Source organism: Lolium perenne, chromosome 5, assembly GCF_019359855.2.
Source record: "Lolium perenne isolate Kyuss_39 chromosome 5, Kyuss_2.0, whole genome shotgun sequence".
Taxonomy (NCBI): domain Eukaryota; kingdom Viridiplantae; phylum Streptophyta; class Magnoliopsida; order Poales; family Poaceae; genus Lolium; species Lolium perenne.
In genome coordinates, this window is record NC_067248.2 from 217913574 (window position 1) to 217923704 (window position 10131).

The 10131-nt window shown below is 44.5% G+C and overlaps 1 long non-coding RNA gene across 1 annotated transcript; it reads right to left on the reverse strand.

Moving 5' to 3' along the window:
• Positions 1-275: 275 nt before the first annotated feature.
• Positions 276-689, reverse strand: LOC139831363 (uncharacterized). The gene is made up of 3 exons (XR_011746074.1): positions 639-689; positions 477-545; positions 276-350 (listed from the first exon to the last, which is right to left on the reverse strand). It is a non-coding gene; the product is annotated as an uncharacterized lncRNA (long non-coding RNA).
• Positions 690-10131: the final 9442 nt, after the last annotated feature.

Below are 10131 nucleotides of genomic sequence, written 5' to 3' on the forward strand. Positions count from 1 at the left end.
CAGACCTTAAAGCAGCAATACCATGTCTTTTATAAAGTACAGCCTTGAGATGTTCACTGTTTGATGAAAAGAATGGTCTAGGTTGACGGCTATGAGAGGATGCATCAGAACAAAGATCAGAACTTTTTGTGGGCCTCTCTTCTAATGAAGATTGCTTCATCAGAACTGCATTCTGATAATAATGCAAAAAGAGTTAAACGATGAACTATGCAAACATGTATTAAGCATTGTCGATATGAGATAGTCACAAGTACTAAGCGCAGACTTACATTATATCGTTGCATAGGCTCACGCCGGAACCTTTTTTGCGCTCTATCTTCTACTAAGGACTTCTTCATTACAACTGCATTCTAGTAATATTGCAAACATAGTTACAACAGTGAACTATTCAAACATTTATTATGCAATGTAGATATAAGATAATAACAAGTTGCATAAATAAGACAATGTATGGAACTTGTACTAAGCAGACTTACATCATAATGTTGCACAGGGTCGCTTTGGCGACTATCTTCTAATGATGACTGCTTCACTAAAAATGCATTCTGGTAATATTGCAAAAATAGTTACAACAATTAACTATTCAAACATGTATTACGCAATGTAGAGATCAGATAACAGCATGTAGCAGAACATACTGGCTCGCTGCAGGTCCTTCTCTTGCGTGCACTAGTCGTGGTCGACATGCCTATCATTTTAGGTTCAGCCATCAAGTGAATTGCTAATCCTCCTGCTCCATTGTCCTTAATCTGTGTTTAGGTATCACATTTAACACCAAGTCAGTTGGTTTCAAATAACAAAAAACTTGAGCTGCCAAATGAATAAGCCAATATTTACAAGATATCAGATTAAAACCAACTAGATGTTGCTTTGCATGAGATAAGAATTTCAGACATTCAGATTTAGAGTAGGGTAATGCCAAGGTTTTCCACATAAAGTAAACTGGCATTAAGAATGACCAAATGTCAGGTTCAAATCACCTTCGCAGTTGCTCCAAGACAAGCATATCAAATAGGCAGAACATAGTAAAGCATGGATGGCATTGCTATGGCAGGGTTCCAAGTGTTAATCTCTTGCATAAGGAACAATGCATATAGGTTATAGATAATAACGGAAGTAAACTGCCAAAGTTACCAACCAAGAACTCATATTCCAACCTTCCCTAGCGTCCCCGCTGTTAATGTTGGATATTCTAATAAGTGGTTCGCATGATCAATCCCTAGGAAAAATAACATTGACAAGTTAGTCTACGATAATACAAAGACCAGACAGGCAAGCAGCAATAACTATACAAGCTGTGCGACAGGAGCATTCATGGAAAAATAGCTATAAGCTAAAGACGAGGTATAAGAGCAAGCAGATTGGAAATGCACATAGCATGATTATAAAAGAAGTGTGAGAATAGCAGACACGAGAAAACAGCTAGCGGCTAGCGGTGAGCTAATGACGTGGTATAAGAACAACCAGATTGGAAATGCCCATAGCATGACTATAAAAGGAATAACATGCAGTACAAAAACAGTTGGCAGCAAATGAATGGGTATAAGGCTATAAATATGTGGATGCACACAGGTGTCAGTAGAATGAACAGGATGGTAGCGACCGGATAATGCTTTGGTACTGTACAATATTTAAACGAACTTCATGCGAAGTAACACATCAAGAAATTTAATGGCATATGAGATCTGCAAATAACTACACAAAACATGGGTAAAGAAACACCGCGATCTAACGGGCCAGCGTACTAACCAAGCTGCGGCGGGGTGGACGGGGGCGGCAACTTGCATTCCAGCGGCGGCGAACGCGGGAGACGATGAGTCGACCCTGTTTCAGTAGAAGCGGGCGTTAGTGAAGCAGATCTGGTTGGCTGGCAAGGGATTCGGTGAAGTTGATACAGCCGCTGCGCCGAGGTAGTCGGTGGAATAGATTGGCTTCTGTGGAGGGGGGGGCGCGGTGAAGTAGACACGGTTCCGTTGGAGAGGATCCGGTGCGTGGACAGGAAAGGCGTTGATTGCTACGCTGTGGATGAGGTCAGCGGTGAAGCAGATCCGTCGGTGGCGAGGTCGGCGGTGAAGCAGATCCGTCGGTGGCGAGGTCGGCGGTGAAGCAGATCCGTCGGTGGCAAGGGCGGCGGGGGAGTGGATCAGGTGGGTGGACAACCAACACGATCAAGGCTACGCTGTGGAGGAGTATGCCGGCAGCGAAGCAGATCTAGTACTGTAGAGAGTCAGAGCTTTGGCGTGTGAGAGTATTTTTGAGCTAATGGGGCGAATGGTTGGTGGGTGGGTGTGGGCCTGTGGGGAGGGTTCGGGATCTAGGCAAGATATTTCATTGTTACCGAATGAGCCCTCCATGGTCGGTGGGTTGTAGCTTCCGGACCAGGGTTAAAAGGGTAAAACTGGTCACGGGATTTTCGAATGGATGCGGCGGGATGATTTGGCGCGCGGCCGAAATTTTCAGTTTCTAGCTACGAGCAGAACGACAAAAATAATGTTCTTCCCCAGGGAGCTCTCATTTCTTCCTCTTCTCTTTCTCTCTCGAGTCTCTCCCACTCCCCTGGCTCCTCTCCCCCTTCTCTCCGGCAGCCTCGCCGGCCGGAGAGGAGGCCGACTTCTCTCTGTATATCGTACACCCTCCGAACTAAATTAATTGATTCAACTTTCCTTAGACGTGTATGTATCTCGAGTAAAAACATGTGTGGATACATCCATATTTAGATAAGCAAAGTTGAGTCAGTTAATTTGGATCCGAGGGAGTTCATGTTGTTGTAAGCTTAGATCCAGTGTTTCCCATGAGCAAAATGGCGCAGTGGAGTCGGGGATCTCGTCATCGGCTTCAGATCTGGCCTATGGTGAATCTGGCGGATCAGATCTGGTGGATCTTGCCGGCCAAACCCCGATCTGGTGCCATCAAGGTGATGGCGCTAACGGTGAGGCTTGCTTTGGTTAGTGCATCAGATCTGGCCAATGGGGAAGTCAAGCTGCTAACGTTCACAAGCTCGGGGCATACGACGGCGTCATCCGTCTTGCCTGTGAACATCTTGGCCTTTCAGCGGCCCTTCTCAGAGCCAATATGCCGTTGCTGAGGCCCTTCTTCTCCTTCGTCCTGGCGACTACCGGCGACACCGTCCCAAGTGGTGCGTCCCTGGCGACGGAGTTGCTGGAAAGGATGCGGAGCAGAGATCTGATGTGCGGTTCATAAGGACTCGATTGATTTTCTTCTATATGTTTTGGGGTCCTTTTTGTAAAGTTGCAGGTCCTATTAGTTATTGTCTAGTTCTCTTGGACCTCTATGTAATTTTTTGGAGTAGTTTCCATTTGCACCGATAAACTTGAATTTTGACAAGTTCACGGGGAAAAAAATTCCTTTGCACATATGGCCTATCATGTATGAACATTCTTGAGTTTTAAACTATATGTAATGGCCAGCACTTGCGCAAGGGGCTCGTCTAGTGCGCACTAGTTTCCATTAGCACCGATAAATTTGAATCTTGACAAGTTCTTGGAAGAAAAAATTGATTCACATATAGCCTATCATGTATGAACATTATTTGGATTCAAACTATACATAGATGGCCAACACGTGTGCAAGGGGGTTCTCTAATGTGCACTAGTTTCCATTAGCACTGATAAATTTGAATCTTTACAAGTTCTCGAAAAAATTGCTTCACACATATGCCCTATCATGTATGAACATTATTGGGATTCATATTATATATAGATGGCCAACACTTGTGCAAGGGGGTCCTCTAATTCTTGGGGATTTCAATCTATCTCTCTCTCTCGATCTATCGTTGGTGGCCAGAACAACACACATATGCATGCACTTTATGCGCAAAGGCGCGGGTGACAAGGGATTAACTTGTCAATGCCTACGGATTGTAGACTAGGGTTTCGTTAGATGTAGAGGGCAAGTAGATCTCGAAGGTTTCAGCCGAAAAGTGCTCAACAATATAAAAACTAGGGTTGTGTTGACAGTAGATTCGATCCTCTCTTTGTCCCTCGACTCCCCCTTATATAGGAGGCGGAGCCGAGGGATTCGTGATACACAAGTTTACAGAGTCCGGGAGGGTTTCCAACCCATCCCGCAAGATTACAAATAACAACTCCTATTACAACTCTAGCTTTCCTTAGTAACAACTTGGGCTTCCGATTCTCCTTATACTTCGGGTTGTGGGCCTTCAGTAAACCCCGGGTACCATATTCGGCAGGCCCATTGGGTATGCCTATGTCAGCGGGTGCCTCTAATAATTCATGTGTGTGCGTATATTTGAACATATCCTTGGGGATTTCAATCTCTATCTCTCGATCTATATATCGTTGGTGGCCAAGAAACACACTTATATATATACGCATGCACTTTATGCGCAAAGGCGTGGGTGCCTCTAATAATGTGTGTGCGCACTCGATCGATGATCCCTAAACCTTAAACCATAAAACCCTAAAACCCTAATCCTAATCCCTAAACACCCTAAACACTAAACCCTAAACCATAAACACTAAACCCTAAACCCTAAACACTAAACCCTAAAACCTAAAACATAAACAGTAAACCCTAAACCCTAAACACTAAACCCTAGACCCTATACCCTAATTAACACTAACCCTAACCCTAATTAAACCCTACATATATAGGCCAACGACACTTAATTGCGCATCAAGCAGGCGACCAACTAATTAGCGCTGATAAATTAATTAACTTGAATTTTGACAAGTTCTCAATCTCGAATGAAAACACATTTGATTAAGTTGTCTCATAATATATATATAATTAGTGTGCATGCGCGCATGGCATACCTTGCATATCATTCGTGCGTATATTTGAACATATTCTTGGGGATATATATATTTAAATCTCTCTCTCTCGATCTATATATCGTTGGTGGCCAAGAAATACACTTATATATACGCATGCACTTTATGCGCAAAGGCGCGGGTGCCTCTAATAATGTGTGTGTGCACTCGATCGATGATCCCTAAACCTTAAACCCTAAAACCCTAATCCCTAATTATACCCTAAACATACACCCTAAACACCCTAAACACTAAACCCTAGAACCTAAACCCTAAACACTACTCCCTATACCCTAAACCCTAAACACTAGACCCTAAACCCCAACCCTTGACCCTAAACCCTAAACCCTAAACCATAAACCCTAAATATATTTCAATCTCTCTCTAGATCTATATATCGTTGGTGGCCAAGAAACACACTTATATATATACGCATGCACTTTATGCGCAAAGGCGTGGGTGCCTCTAATAATTAATGTGTGTGTGCACTCGATCGATGATCCCTAAACCTTAAACCCTAAAACCCTAATCCCTAATTATACCCTAAACGTACACCCTAAACACCCTAAACACTAAACCCTAAACCCTAGAACCTAAACCCTAAACACTAAACCCTAAACCTAGACCCTAAACCCTAAACACGTACTAAACCCCAAACCCTAAACCCTAAACCCTAGACCCTAAACCCTAATTAACCCTAACCCTAACCCTAAAACCCTAGCTAGCTAACCCTAAACCCTAAACCCTAATTAAACACTACATATATATATATATATATATAGGCCAACGACACTTAATTGCGCATCAAGCAGGCGACCAAATAATTAGCGTTGATAAATTAATTAACTTGAATCTTGACAAGTTCTCTCGAATGAAAACACATTTGATTAAGTTGCCTCATAATATATATACAATTAGTGTGCATGCGCGCATGGCATACCATGCACATATCATTCGTGCATCTATATATTTCAATATATATCTGAACATATTCTTGGGGATATATATATATATATATTTCAATCTCTCTCTCGATCTATATATATCGTTGGTGGCCAAGAAACACACTTATTATATATATACGCATGCACTTTATGCGCAAAGGCGCGGGTGCCTCTAATAATGTGTGTGTGCACTAGCTCGATCGATGATCCCTAAACCTTAAACCCTAAAACCCTAATCCCTGATTCCTAATTATACCCTAAACGTACACCCTAAACACCCTAAACACTAAACCCTAAACCCTAGAACCTAAACCCTAAACACTAAACCCTAACCCTAGACCCTAATAAACCCTAAACCCTAAACCCTAAACCCTAAATATATTTCAATCTCTCTCTAGATCTATATATCGTTGGTGGCCAAGAAACACACTTATATATATACGCATGTACTTTATGCGCAAAGGCGCGGGTGCCTCTAATAATGTGTGTGTGCACTAGCTCGATCGATGATATCCCTAAACGTTTAACCCTAAAACCCTAAAACCCTAATCCCTGATCCCTGATTATACCCTAAACGGACACCCTAAACACCCTAAACACTAAACCCTAAACCCTAGACCCTAAACCCTCCTAAACCCTAAACCCTAAACACTAAACCCTAAACCCTAACCCTAGACCCTAAACGACCCTAAACCCTAAACCCTAAATATATTTCAATCTCTCTCTAGATCTATATATCGTTGGTGGCCAAGAAACACACTTATATATATATGCATGTACTTTATGCGCAAATTGGCGCGGGTGCCTCTAATAATGTGTGTGTGTGCACTCGATCGATGATCCCTAAACCTTAAACCCTAATCCCCAATTATACCCTAAACACTAAACCCTAAACCTTAGACCCTAAACCCTAAACCCTAAACACTAAACCCTAAACCCTAAACCCCTAAACCCTAACCCTAACCCTAACCCTAACCCTAACCCTAACCCTAACCCCTAGCTAACCCTAAACCCTAAACCCTAATTAAACCCTACATATATAGGCCAACGGCACTTAATTGCGCATCAAGCAGGCGACCAACTAATTAGCGCTGATAAATTAATTAACTTGATTTTTGACTAGTTCTCGATCTTGAATGAAAACACATTTGATTAAGTTGTCTCATAATATATATATAATTAGTGTGCATGTGCGCATGGCATACCTTGCATATCATTCGTGATACACAAGTTTACAGAGTCCGGGAGGGTTTCCAACCCATCCCGCAAGATTACAAATAACAACTCCTATTACAACTCTAGCTTTCCTTAGTAACAACTTGGGCTTCCGATTCTCCTTATACTTCGGGTCGTGGGCCTTCAGTAAACCCCGGGTACCATATTCGGCAGGCCCATTGGGTATGCCTATGTCAGTAGCCCCCGAGATTTTGCTTGAATCGCAGAATCAGGGAAAATCTTCACTGTTTATATTTACTCGACAATTTTAACCTTTTCTATATTTTCTCGTATGAATTTCTATATTGTACAGGGATAATGGTAATTGGGGCTAGTTCATCTGACGGATCAGGTACTAGTTAACTGCTCTAGTGGCAATCCGCAAAAACCTACTTCAAGATCACGTCCCCGGACATGATCTCGGGATACTGGTGTAAACTTCGACAGGTGCCGCTTAAGGTCTTACCATTCTGTCGAGTCCCAGTCATATTTTATCGGGTACCTAACGCGTCCGTTAGGATTTTTCTTTGTATCTGTTGATACGGAAAAAAGTAGCAAACCGACGTCAGAGACGGCGCCACGCCGCACAGAACGGATCTGGGGTCTTACCTTCGCAAATTTTGCGGCATTCAGAGATTTATTCGCGACTTTGTTGCTCTGAGAATATATTGTTGAGTGCTTATTCGGCTGCTGGAATAGCACATCTATTATATTATTAAAACAACAACAAACCAATGGTTTAGATTTATCCCCCCAAAACAAAGATTAAGGAACGGTAGAGATTTATTATGTATAGCATGGCACGAGAGCCAACTCAAAGGGCCGCACATTTGCAATCTAAAACGGTACGGCACGTGCAATCTCAAAATAAAATGTACACCGGTTCAAGAAATAAATTTTCAATGGTACACAGATACGTGTCTAAGATCAACACGTCACGTCCAATCTAAAAAAGATACCGCACAGCAATCTGAAATCTAGATAAATGACTCAGCTACAAGATAGCAAATTTAAAAGGTACACCGATAGATGCCTAGGCACGCACGTCCAATCTAAAAGGAGATGCATATATAACCGATCGAAATAAATAGAGAGACGGGATCGCTTGCATCTCGCGGAAGGCAGGTACCAGGATATCTCAGGACGAGCTGCGGCCGGTTGGCGACCCTGCAGGACGACGCCGGCGATGACGCCAAGGCTCCGGCCGACGACCAGAGGACAGAAAAAATCCATGAAGGAGCTGCCCCTGCTACGGTCTCCCAGCACGGCAGCACTTCGGTTGTTACAACACGAACGTGTGAACAAGGTGCTGCTATGCTGCTAGGCCAGCTCGAGTCCACGACGCCATCATCGTCTCATCTCATGCGCCTAAAAAAAAGCTTCAATGATCTCCCACGGATGGATGCAATGAACGACCATCGATCGGCCGGTCGGCCTGATATTCGGTAGATTGATATTGCCGGCGGCTCATGAGCAGCATTCATGTTTAACTAACGGTTGATCTGTGCATAGGTGCGGAGCGATGGACACGATCATCATCAAAGTGCGAGAAGCTGAAGCTGTCAGGACTCAGGAGGCCATGGGCGAGATGTTGCTCGCAGAGCTTCACAGCGCCATCCCCGTCGTCATCATGCGCCCCACCTTCTTCAAGGACCCCCTCCTTGGATGGATGCAAGGAACGAGGTACCGTCGATCTGCCGTACATTCTTAGATTGATCGATCACCGGCGGCGAGCGGCAGCGCAGTGAATCAACACCGGATGAGTGCATGGGTGCAGGACGATGAACACACAGTACGAAGCAGAACCTGCAAGTTCGCATAATTGATACTCGGCCACGTCTGCGGGACGTCGTTGCCTTGAGCTGCGCCGCGGCGTCCTGGCCGGCCGGGCATCGTTGCCTTGATCTGCGCCGTCGCGGCACGAGCACGCGGCGTCCAGGAACGGGCGGGCGTCGACACCTTGAGCTGCACCGCGCCGTCATGATGAGAACACGGTGTCCAGGACGGCCAACGTCGTTGCCTTGAGCTACACGCGGCGTCCTGGCTGGCCGGGCGTCGTCACCTTGAGCTGTGCGGCGGTTGCACGAGAACGCGGCGTCCAGGATGGCCAGCGTCGTCGACTTGAGATGCGCCAATGCGGGACTAGCACTCTACGTCTAGGACGGCCGGCGTCGTCGCCTTGAGCTGCGCCCCGGCGGCAGAGCACGCAGCGTCCAGGACGGCCGACATCGTTGCGTTGAGCTGCGCCGCGGCGGCATGAGCACTCGACGTCCAGGACGGCCTACGTCGTGGCGTCGAGCTATGTATCGCTGCTGGGTTACCTATCCATGCTCGCTATTTTCTGATCTCTATTGACACACATGCATCGCTGCGCGCTATCTGTTATGCTAAGTAGCAAACCGGCCAAAACCGTTGAACCCGTCCAAACCAAACCGTACGAGACCCCTGATTATATGCCGGTTTCAGTAACCCGTCCAAAACCAGCTAAACCGCGAATGCCCAGGTTTATGGAGGAGTATCAAAATCAGTGAAGCAAAGAAATCTAAAACTGGATTTGCTCATATGCCCATATAAGAGCAAGAGGTCGTCCGATGTGATAAGATGCAGCCTACATGCACAGATCGAGGAGATGGAGCACCACAGCTGAACGAAGTAATCAAGTACGAGTAATATCCACAGGTCTTCATGTGTGTTTAGATGTTTCCATCTTAACCATTACCGCAGCTTCCTTATTAACAAAATAAAATCCATGTTCATTTTCTGTAGTAATCTCTGATTTTCTGATCAAAATTCATATGTGTGTATGTTATCAATAAACAAAAAATTCTTCAACGTAGTTCTGAAGGAAACAACAACATGTCCACAAAGAAATTAAGCGAGCTAACAGAAGATGACAAACATGCAATATTACAGGAAGGGCGGCGAGGTTGTTTGATTAGACCAATTCGACTATTGTTAAATTACTACCAGGATATATATTTTCGGCTCCTACAGATAAAATTATGTGAAAATGATCATCATATATTTTTTCAGTTGTTTCTATGAATTCACTAAGGATCAATATGCTCTACAAGAACAGTCACAGAAAGACCAACATTGATCACTGCACGAAAACGCGGGCAGGCGCTGCCTGGCAGTGTGCCCCAAGTCAGCAGGTATGACAGTAGTCATATTTACAT